Here is a 12,429-nt window from a genome sequence, read left to right on the forward strand (position 1 = left end):
GAGCCCTCCCGAGCGACACGAGCCCTGGCAGGAGCGCAGGGACAGGCCGGCTGGTTATTTTAGCCGAGCGCACGTGCGCTCCTGCCTGCAGCTCCCAGCTGCTGGGCCCGGCCGCGGGAGCGCACGGACACGCACGCAGGCATCTTCAGGCAGAAAGGGGTACAACAGCAACGTYTGGCTTCAGGTTTCAAGCACGCCAGCGCCTGGCGGCACTGAGACCCGGTGCGAGGCCCAGCTCTGCTTCCCCTGCCCTCGGCACGAGCACGGAGGCAGCAGGCACCCCACGGTAACTAGGGCTGCTGCTCGCTCCATGAGGCCTTGGGGAGATGCAGGGCATCCCGTCCAGCCACCCCCAGCTGTGCTGCGAGCCCAGCAGGGAGACACCCACCCAACAGTGGCATAAAGAGCCCTCCAGAGCTTCTCCCCACYGCTGCACAGGTTTAAGAGGGGACACGGGGTAAGAGCACCAAGAGAAGTGGTGCCAGGAGCCACTGCAAACCCCGCCGTGCAACCTGCCTGCAGCAACTGCTCAGGCCAGCAGTCACACCAAAAGCAAGGGGAGGCCAGAGGACGAGGGCTGGGTTGGCCCAGCTCTTCAGTGCTCCTTAACTTCTGCCAGTTTTGAATGTCCATTGCAAACATCTATCTTCCCCTCTCCCAGCAACAGCCCATTCCTGCTCTTTCTGTGGGTTTTGCTGAGGAGAAGAGGGTCTGCCAAGAAGATCCTGGTCACAGCTTGTGCACCAAACAAGCCATGAGCAAATTTTTCATTTTCCCTCCTAGCCGAGGCTGTCCCTTGGAGGGCCACTTCCCAGCTCCCACCAAGCAGGGACACACAACCCTGCAGTGTCTGACGGGAAGCTGCTAGTAACCTGCTATATATCTAACTAATGACACATCTAGGCTATCATATGTGGCACTCGTCACACCTAAGTTCATTATTTTCTACAACGAGCCTGTACTACTGCAATACACGAGTGTTGCAACAGACCTGAACACCTGAAGAACATGCTGTGATTGTGACCAATTGTCCACGGCCAAGTGTGAAGGGAGGTGCCTGTGCCTGAAACCTCCTCCGTTTCTGTCTTTCTCCTTTAAGGCAGCTGCCCAGCACGCAGGGAAGGTGCATTTTACAGGGAGAGGGGACATGCCCTTGCTGTTTTATTTCGGAAGCAGCCGCAAGTTTGCACCACATTAAAGGTCAATTAAAAGCCAATAAAAAGGTTTCATATCAAGTGTGTTGAGGTCATAGTGGTTTGATAAGTTAAAAGAGCTACCAAATAGACTTAAGCAACCTAGTTTAACCTGCATTAACACAGGAAAGCATTGGGAACAGAAATCGTGCRGTAACACAGAGACCCCCAGCCAGGATGTAGATGCTACCATGCTGGGTAGGGCATATATATGTATGAGCCATGATCTCAACAGTCATGATCTATATATGTTCATTTTTTTCCATATGTTATGTAAGGTATCTATTGTTCTATAGAAAATAATCCTCCACACATTCTCTGCACATCTATCTCTTTATAGACACCTAATCATTATTCAACTTACAAGTCATTTTTAGGCAAGTGTCAATCCAGTATTTCCCAGGGAGAAGCACAGGAGCAGTCGGACACAGCTCAAGACCCTAGTGAATCCGCTAAGCAGTAAGCCCTGGGCGCCTTCACTAGCAGCACCACAGGCCGGACTGCCCCACAAGGGACCGTGCTCCGAGTCTGTGGGGCCTGACCGCAGCTGGACCGCTCACACCCAGGGACATTGCTGCTCCCATGAAGCTGCACCCTGACATCCCAGCAGGAGCATCAGAGAGCAAAGGGAGGAGGCACCAAGAGAGAAAAGCATTAGCAAAAAACAGAGAAGAACACAGAGTCCAGGGAGAAAAAGCTGTAATTAACGAGGGACAAGTGGTGCCCTTGGGACGCGCAGCACGTTGTATGAGCTCTGTATGGAAGCCCAAACTCAAGAGCTATGCAAGCCAAAGCCAGCCAGAACGTGTCTGCTAAAACTGCCCCTACTACACACAGAAAGCATTTAAAATCTTTACTGTAATTACCTAAGCCTTCTTTTCAATATTTTCTCCCTGATACGATGCTGCTAGATTGACAACTACTTTTAGCAAGACAGTTTGGGTGGCTTTTTTTGGTCAGCAAACGCCAGTCCCTTTCTGGTTACCYGCCATCTCCAGAGTTATCAGAACATGAACAGGTTGTTGCTTTCCGCAGTCGGCACAGTGGCTCCCTGCTACCAAACGCWACCAAACCACGAGGGCGCCCTGCTCGGCCGCAGGCGGCTCGACACCAGGGCACAGCCGGAGCTTGTGCAGCGTTCAGCGAGGTCAGGAGCAGCTCATAACGGCCCATGTGCAGCTTCCCAGCAAGTCCGTGAGGAAATACGACAGTCTCAACTAATYGGTTTTTAAGGTACTCGCTAAAAAAAGTTTTTAAAAAACAAGTCTACTTGCTCCTTACCATAGGCAAAAATTAGTGTATTCCAGGAAGCATTCACCTTTACCTAAAAGCAGCAGTTTACTAGAAGGGGTTTTTTATACAGTCAATACACTGCCTAGGCTCGTGTTAACCAGGGGTATATATGGCTTTTAGAAACAAAGAACTACCCAAAGCAAAGCCCAGTTAGGAGGGGCTGCACAGCTACAAGGGGGCAAACTGCACAATTTGGCCACACTCCATCTCAACTCACAGTAGTTTCCAATGAGGAGAACAAATCAAAACTCAAAACCATTTTTCAAGAAAAGCCACAATATTTTTTTTTTTTAATGCTCCCAGTGCTCTTGGCTGCAAAGCCTCTTCTGGCCAAAAGGCAGACTGTAGGCAACCCAGAAAAGCAAGCCATAAAGACAGCCGCAAAGACACCAGATTAAAGAGGGTGCCTCTTCTTTGGGTGTAATTGAGCTGGAATAGTGGGCATCCTCATGTCACGTTCAGTCTCTGCCTCCCCCCACCAGCCTATGCTGCAAAGCATTTTTTCATTCAGGGACATTAACACATTTTAAGCAGATGTATCATCAAATGCATGACATGCCAATCTGTTTATCATTAAAATGAAAAATCAATATGTCTGATTCACGCGTAAACAGAAGTTGAGTGTTCGAGCTGTCACTGAGGATGACATATAATTATAGAATATGATTTGTACTTGGCAAATCACTATTTCCTGAAGAGGGCAACAGACAGTAGCAAGCAGCTGCTCACAGTGCAGTGCCACTTACGGCCAGCGAGTTGGCTTCACGGAAGTGGAGCGATACCTGTGCAGCCGATCGGAGCAATAAGGAATCGCTGTTCGATTTAATCATTACGTATGTTCAGCTGATGGGAGAACATGTAGCTTTATGTTACTGGGCTGAGTCCAGATTTTTATTTAAAACAGGAAAACTGAAAATAAGAACTTCAAAAAAAATACTACAGGGTTTCTGTTCTGGACCATTAATTTTTCAGTCAAATCAAACTCTCATTTAATTGAATCCTGATGCTAGAACTTGGATTCTACATGAAAAACTTGAAACTAAAGCACACAGAATAATTTGTTATGTCGAGCTATTCATCCCAATATGTCAAGCAAAAATAAGACAAACTCAAAACAAAGTTAGCCTACTTTCCGTGATGACACGGAATTAATAACAAAAGGAAACAAACCTTCGTGCCGGCCAAGAAACTAAGCCATTAACTACCATTTCTTTCCAGCTGATGCTTGCTTTAAAAATACACACTTGCAAAATGACAGAGAATACTAAGCAGGAATGCAACAGCTATAGATGCGAGTTACAAAATCCGCGTGAGGAATCAAGGACTTGCAAAGGCACAAGCAGTTTTAGGCATCCTGTTTGAGGCAGTGCAACACGCTCAGCTTTCAGGAGAAGGGGAGACCAAACCCTGACAAAGCAAGCTACCTTGGAAAGTGTGTCAAATCAAATATTTCAATGTCTCRGCGAGAGGGGAGGGGCCGCTTCACTTGACCGACACACTCCAAATTTGATACTTATCAGGGAGTTCCACTGGAGAAACCAGGGCTCCCTTTCCTCCCGTTTGGAAGCATGGCTCAGAGGGGCCTCCAGGCTCTGCTCTGGGGTTTCGGGCACGTTTGCCCCACTGGWCCCTGTTCTGCCCACGGCCAAGGCACCAGCGGCCGCTCCGCCTGCGCCGGGACAGAGGAAAGCGCCTGCACACGCAGCCAAAGGGACCCTGCCGCGGCCAGCGGGGAGCCCCCGCAGACACACGCGCGCCCACACGCTCCCGTGCCTGGCCCCTGCGGCCAGGAGGCTCCCAGCACCCCAGCTCTCCCAGCACCACGGCTCTCCTGAACGGCCGTGGCTCCTGCGCACACCCTCGGGCTCAAGAGCCGCGACCAGAAGGGATCCCTGTGCTCAAACACCACTGGAGAAGCAGCAGCAGTGCACTGCCAAGTCAAATATATGAACATTAAACCTGAATATGAAAACAAAACAACAAATAAACCTGAAAAACCTTTGCCTAAGGGTGCTTGTTTATGCTGAGGCAAAAGGAAAGTGGATACAGAATCAGTATCCTAAATAAGATCTCATGTTCTGACCCAAACCACTTCTGCTCTTCCCCAATTCAAGAGTTTACTGCTGTAATCTATCAAAAAAGTTATTTCCACTTGGCAAGGGGGAAAAACATTTATTTCTTTAGCACTTTCACATGCAACGATTAGCTAGGATTACAAAGTAAAGGCAGCAAGGCTAAACTTATCACCTGATTAGAAGGAAAAAAAATTTATAACTGTGCCGCTCTCCAAGGGATCTTAATTTTACTGATGCTAATAAGAGTGCTTAAACACTTAGCACAGCTGCAGCTTGGAYCACTGGTTTCTTTGCCAGAAAGTTAAAGTAAGTGAGCACTTATTTTGACACTTCCAAATTTATTATCATTACATTTYATTCTTTCCAATTAGGTCAAGCTGTTCATAGTGTTTATAGGACTAATAAAAAATACACTTTAGTATCTGTATTACAGGTGCTTTCAATAGACCTGCATCAAAGAGGGAGCAGCCTCCAGCTCCCCCATTGATATTCCAGGCTGCACTTTAAACAAAGTGATTTTCAAACACTGCATGTTGAACAGGCACCATCAGTCTCTTCAACTCCACAAGAATACACAGGCTTGCTTTAAGAACTTTTGTAAAGTATTTTGAGTTAAACTTAGAGCAYAACAACTTGATAATAAAGAAAAAAGCTCCACAACTTAGAACTGAGCTTTACAAGAGATCTTTTAAATGCTACCCAGGTATTACAACCTTAAAATTCCCTAATACCCCCCCAAATGGGGATTTACTTTGCCAAGAAACAATACGTAGAACTAGGACTGTCTACCCTTTAAGAGCAGACCAGCAAAGAGTTTGACATATTTAAAATAAGGATATAATAAGAAAGGATAAAACAGCCAAATTTGCTTGGCTCCTGGCGCGCATGTAAGTTTGCCTGTGTATTTCTGCAAAGCATCAGCACAAGTACCTCAGGAAGGGCACACGCTGGATGTAGGCAGCGCAGTAGCAGGGCACTAATATGGAAGGCAGAAAGGAGAGGAGAGAAAAAGTAAGGTATATTTTGCCTTCCTTTCTTGTACCAGAGCTCAGGAAAAAATGACGGGCTGCTGTACCAGAGAGCAGAGACAAGAGCACCCTTAAAGCCCTGGCGTCATCTCCTCGAAAGCCTCATGCCAAAGAAACCACGTCAAGCAGGGTCACAAAGCAGGAAACTCAGCACCTCAGGCACGTGCACAAATGGCCAACTAGGACTCAGGCAGACCCTGACACTACACCAAAGCAGAAGCTGTAACCATCACATAAACAGCATCAGCTAAGAACAGCACATGGATTTTGACCTACATCACTACCCACCAGTAAAATCCACCTTACTGTGTATTAATGTAGCTCTTCACAAATTCCATCTTGTAGTCTTTGCTAGCCAGAAGAATTGGTCAGTAGCCCACCAGCACGGATGGTCTGGAATCCTCAGGTTTGTGCAAGGCAGCTATCAGAGAACATGAACTAACCTGTCCACTCAACTAGGTCAGCCTTGAAAGAGATGGACACCAGTACTATGGATTTAAGGTCACAAAATCAAAAAGAAAATTTAAATTCTGCTTTCTTGAATTAACTTTCTTAAAGCTTTAAGTCCTTCTGTGGTTATGAACTAAAAGCCTAGCTCTGCCCCTTGCTAGGTTTTCTTAAGAAGTATGAAGACCCACACATTACCTCAGTGGAAAGTGAAAGACTTCCAGCAGACATCAAGTCCCTCAAAAGCATCAGGAATAACAGCTTTGATAAAACCACATACACAATAGATGTGCGCAGTCACATTCACTTTAGTAAAGAGAAAAGAACAGATTTAACTAGAAGAAAAAAAGCAACTTCTTCTGCAATATATTTTGCAGAGACAGAGTCCATGAAAACAACTTGCCTCTCAGGTTTAGCAGCCCCTCTAACTCGAGTCCTCCCAGGGTGGGAGGTAAAGTGCCAACACCTGCCTGGTGCCAGCAGGTGCTGGGAGCTTTGGAAACACTGCTGCTGGTCGCTCCTGGGTGGGTTCTTTTCTGGAACTTGCAGTTCCCTTCCAGTGCCTTGCCATAACACCTTCATTTTTGGTTGCCCATTAACAATATTAAATTTCATCTGGCATGCAGCACTTTCCTGTGTTGAACAAATTATTTCAGAAAAAAAAAAAAGAAAAAGTAAATCTTTGATGAGCCAGCCACTTATCAGAAGAAAAAGGCAATATCTCCTACATTGAACAATAAGTAAGATGCAAAGCCAAATCTCTTGAGCATTACTCTGAGAAGCTTCAGCAAAGCTATGCTCTTTAAACAACGCCTAACCTTGGAAGGAGGGAGGTGAAGGTGTTTCATACTGGGGTGCCCTTTGCTTATCCCTCGGCAGATGTATTTGGCTAAATCACATCCCTCATATAAACTGCAACAAACATTCCTAGAGGAGAATCCCACGCAGACACAGGAGACCAACAGGTGGGCAGGCTGGTGCCAGGAGCGAGGGCAGAGCAGCAGGGCCGGGCTCAGCGGGCCAGTCCCGCAGCGTGGCGCAGGCACCAGAGGTTCCTACCAGCCCTCCAGGTCATTCTTCCAAGCCAAGCACGAACCACTTGGGCAGTGCCTGAACGCCCCCTCCTTTTGCATCATCACATCACCTGCAAACACGGGAGGCCATTCTGCCCACAGGCAGCTCAGCAGGAGCGACCACTCCATGCTCCGCTGCGGCCAACTAGGAAGAACCTACCCATGGGTCTGCTAAAGAATCAGCCCCTTGCTCAGCACAGAGCAGCCCTGGGAGCCCCTTTTGCACCTCACCACAGGCCTGCCCAACCACCCCCTTCCCTACCTGCCTCTTCTCAGGGAAACCTTGGCAGCAGCTGCGGCTCCTGCTTTTATAACGTGGCAAATCTCTTCCCCTCACCCTCTTCTCCGGGAAGCGCCAGGAAGGAGCCCAGCTGCTCATGATTTCATTACTGATTTCTCAGGGAAGGCAAGGCCTGGAGAAGCCACAGTACCCTTGGCATTTCCATGGCAGGAAAGGAGGAAGGACAGCCCTCTTCGCTGGGAGAAAAACCAAAGAGCTCAAGGCTTTTCCTCGCTCCCTCGCCCAGGTGTAAGTGAGGCGTCAGGAGAGGCCTGTGCTCCAGGCTTCCCACCTGCGGGCGACCACGGTGGTGTCTGCTACCGAGCACACACAGAGAAGATCTTATCGTGCCTTTCAAAAGGCTTCTCTTGCCCAGCTAAGTGAAGTGGGAGTGCCCGGTGTCATCTACATTCATGCTGTGTTTTATAGCTCAAACATCAGATCTCTCCTGCTGTAGCCCAGTTTGTAAAGTTTACTTGAAGAGAACAAAAACAAAGCAAAAAAAAAAAAAAGTTATTTTTCTTTCACTGCTTGTAGATCAAAAGGCTTTACATGCTGTACTTCCCACCACAAAGCAAATGTTTGTGCTACGTAAACTCCCAACAACCGAGATTATAATGAAAGCACTAACAGCTCCTTCTTATTGACCTACAGCTCACTTGTAATCACAGGTATGTTCAGTAGCTTTTAAAATAAAAGAAGACAGAAATAACTTCCTGACTGTTATTATTGCACAACTCTCTCTGAAACTCCCAGCTTTAATTCGGGCTTCAGTCATCATTTCATTCCAGGGCAAGGTGCCTGCCGCAAAGTCCTCGCGGCCCCTGCGGCCCCATGTCTCTGAGGCCAAAAGGAAAACAAGCTGGGGGCAAATGGTCTATGTGAGAGCAGGAGGGACAGCGGTGCCCAGCACGGGCTGCAGCTGCCCCATAGAGAGCAGAGATCAGCTCCAGGACCATCTCCTTAGGTCCACAGCAGCTCCGCCTGCCAAATTAGAGGGCCCGTTGGTTGTCTTCTCCACAGAGGGCACCTGCAGATGCATCTTGTGAACGGCGCCGTGCCGGGCATGGGAAGGCAGCAGGGCTCCTTCCCCCAGAAATGGTGGCACGAGTAAACCCTGCCCAGCACAGGAAAAGAGTTCAGAATCAGGCCAGCAGACAGCAGGTGGAAAAAGTGGAATATGCCCATGTGGAAAGAGTTCAGGGTTCGATCAATGGCCAGGGTGACGGCGAGCGCTCCCATAAGCACACGCTGGGTGACAGCGCACGGAGCGCCTTTAGCCACGGCCAGCACAGCCTGCCTCGCTGAGGACTGTTTCCCTCTGTGGCACGTTGTCCTCCCAGGGTTGTGGGGCACAGCAGTGTCCCTGGAAAGGGCCTCGGCGCTGAGCAGCGTGCTGCCTTGTTCCTGGTGACAGAGCCAGCTCCAGGGCGAGTGCATGGCTCCCCCGGGAAGGCAGGTTCCCGAGGGGAGGGGAGCCTGGAGGGGAAGCCCGCTGACACCTTCTCCCATTTTCCAGGCTTGTCTCCCGGGCTTTGCAGTCTGATGATCATGAACACTCTGTTTCTTCATGTTTCCCCCAGAGAAGCACCTTTTATCTTTCCTCTTCCAGCCTGACCTCAAAGGCGGTCTCTCCTCTGCCTGGGGAAAGAAGACGCTCCTGTAGCGCACCCATGAACTTTTCATTCGGTGTGGAGTTTGTGTGCTTTTTTAGCTCGAAGATCTCTCCAGCTCTGCCCAGCATTTTATTATACCCACATTCTGTTTCCAGCCCCTTTTGATGGGCTGTCCAAACATGCCCAGAGTGCGGCGTTCTGCGATTGTCCCAAAGTCATCAAGAGCCGTCTTACCCAACCGACCACATTAAGCTTACCTTAAACGTGCGTAGCAGATCACATCATAAATTCCATCCGAATAAATATTTTTCTAAAAGCATTTAACRTTTTCTCTGATAGGGGATGCCAGAACTGCTTCATGTAAAAGTCATAAAAGAGGGAAAAAAAGTAGCACGGCAGTATTGAACCGGTGAAGAAAATTTACCATTAAGTTTCCAAGTGCAACACTTTTTAAAAGCACTATATAGTGGGGAGCCAGCTCTTTGACATGGTATATTATAGTGAGTAAGAGAGCTTGGCCAAGCTCCCAGAAAAGGAACAAYCCACTGGATGCCACTGCCTTTGCCCTCACACGAGTGATTTTCCCAAGTGCCGCTTAATATTTCAGCCTCTCCAAAGCGCAGTTGGGAGAGCTGGGGCAGGGCCGGAGCGTTGCCGTTTGCTGCTTGCCATCTTCGTGGAGCCAGGTTCTTTAGACACAGCTTGCACAACGTGGCCCGAACRCTGCTCTCCCCTGTCAAACAAATAGGACAGCTGCGGGCAGCAGGAAGTGCAGGGAAAGGCAGGAATGGTTCAGGCATTTGCCTCACAAAACAGCCCTGGGTATTATCATAGTTCCTTTGGGAAAAGCTCCCTCTCTTTTTTGGGGGCAGATTTTGGTTTTGGGTTTTTTTTTTTTTTTTTTTTTTTTTTTTTTTTTTTTTTTTTTTTTTTGATAGCCCTAGCTGCAATTCTTGCCAAATGAATCAGATTATCAATTCCAGTTAGCAGCAGGTCTTTCGCTTAATCCAATCCCACCAGTTATCCCAACTGCCCCTAAATCACATTTGCAAATCACGGGGAGGCACGCGAGGTCCCCGGATCTGCAGTGCCTGCCGAATTGATTGAAGGCTTTGGGGATCACACGCAGAGTAAAGAGCCTGTTGTCACAGTGACAAGAATGACTTGGCTGTCCAAATTAAACAGCCACGCTATTTTTAAGCTGGATCTCCCCACCCTTGGGTTGCAGCAGACCCGCTCGCTGCAGACGCCTAGTTTTAATGTGGCCGAGCTTGCTTTACTCCTCTCACATCCCGCGGCACTGGGTGCCCGCGCCAGGGAGCAGCCCTTGCAGCCCTTGCTCCGCGGGGCGAGGGAATGTGCTGGGGTCTCGGCGCCAAGAGGCGCACGGGCCGGCGCTCACCCCGCTCTGCGGGGCCCTGGGCCGCGGTGCTCGCAGCGCTCTGCGGGGCCCTGGGCCACGGTGCTCGCTGCGCTGCCTCTGGGCCAGGAGGTCTTTCACCTGGCATCTCCAGCGGGGCCCTGGCCCTCTGGCAGCAGAGGGTCACCCCGAGAAGGTGCCCGGCGCTTCCCTGGCGCTTGAAGCTACGGTTGTCCCAGTGTTGCAGTGCGCGGGGGGCTATCACAGGGGACCAGACTTAATTGCTACCAAGGTTTTGCTTTTGGCACAAATGAAAAGGTTCCCATCTCATTTCAGAAAACCAGCTCATTTCAGAAAACATTGTTTTGCCACCTTTTACTTGGGGTCTTCGCCTCTCCAGTGAGATACTGTGGCAAAAAGGAAAAAAGAAAAAAAAATAAGAAAGAAAAGAGAGAAAAGAGAGAAAAGAGAAAAAAGAGAGAAAAGAGAGAAAAGAAAGAAAAGAGAGAAAAGAGAGAAAAGAAAGAAGAGAGAGAAAAGAAAGAAAAGAAATGTATGGGGAGAGATGGAAAGGTTTTGAGCCAGCTCTAACACACTCCTCACCCCGGAGGCAGGGCACGCTGCCCCTTAAGCTGGTGATGCCTCGAGGGCCTCCACCAGCAGGAGGGAGAAGCAGGGTGAAATCTGCCCCAGCAGATGCCTCTTGGGCACTTCCATCTTTTCAGCAGCCGCAATTTGCAGGTCCAGGAAGATGCCAAAAAGCAGGAATGTACCCATTGCAGATCATCCCATCAAGCGGCCACATGGCCACGCCAGGGMACAGAGGCAAGGCCCAGCAGCGCGCACTTGGTTTGGCTGCTGCACTAAGCTCCTTCATAACCTCTTCATGCCCAGCAAACAAAACACTGTGGAGAGAGGCACGGGGATAGGAAAATCACGAGGGCGGGAGCACTGCGGGCCAGCCTGGCATCACCTTTTCCCCCCTTCTCCTCCGAGAACTTTCAGAGGCCCCAGCAGAGACCCTGCTTGGACTCTTCACACAGAGCACTTACAGCCTGAGTCCCCTGAGAGAGGGACTCATCCCCAGGCAGGCAGGAGAACCACCAGCRACACGGTGACGTGAGGAGCATGACAGAGGCTTCCTGAGGAGGGTGAGGGCAAGCACTGCGGGTGCCCAGAGCACAAGGCAGGGCTCCCTGTGCCACACGACGGCGGGAGTAGGAGCCCAGCTCGGGAGCAGCACATGCTGCGTGTAGCTGCTCTCTGARAATCCCCTGCAGCTTACGGCTGTGGCACTTACCATGGGTGCTAGTTTGACCAAGCACAAGGGAAAAAGAATTAGGATCGACCCAGAGATGCCAGGTTCCTGTAAGCCCTGGGAAAGGTGCTCAAAGTGATATAGAAATGCATTTATTTAAAAAAAAAAAAAAATCCACGTGACGCCCATTCTGGAGTTTCTCTGCTAAGCTGCCAACTGCCCCAAGTTTGAGCTCAGTTCCTGTAAGACAACAAGCGGTGGCTTCATTCCTTCCCCTTGGCTACAGCGTGAGAGTGSCGAGCAGGAAGCTGAGCGACAGGACTGCAGCGTCAGGCACATGGAGAGGACAGATGTGGGAAGCGCACAGTGCGGGACAGGGGATGCGAGTGGGACACGGGCTGAGGAGTCCTGTCACAAATGACTAAGCCCTATGGGGAGGCCTGAGAACTAGCTGTCGGGCCCTGATCCTAATGGGTCTCACTGCCTTACAAACCACACCTCGAGGAGCTGGATATGCTCTTAACAGCGAGGACAAGAACTGGGTGCACACAGGCAGGCTGCAGGTCGAGGTGCAACCCACAGGGAAGGGATTGGAGCAGCAGAGGAGGCGTCCTGGCGGTGAGGGCTGGCGTGAAGGGAGGGCCCGGGCGCAGCAGCGCCCGCAGCGCTGGCAGGAGCCAGGGGCAGTGGGAAATGCGGCGCACACAGAGCCGGGCCAGCCGCGGTGCCCGCTGATCCTCTGCCGCACGTTCCCAGCACCAGGACACAGAGCAGCCACCCGCACACTAGGGGGTAACGAGAGGGAG

The sequence above is a fragment of the Nothoprocta perdicaria genome, unplaced genomic scaffold (assembly GCF_003342845.1).
Source record: "Nothoprocta perdicaria isolate Ctin4 unplaced genomic scaffold, notPer1 scaffold_71, whole genome shotgun sequence".
Lineage (NCBI taxonomy): Eukaryota > Metazoa > Chordata > Aves > Tinamiformes > Tinamidae > Nothoprocta > Nothoprocta perdicaria.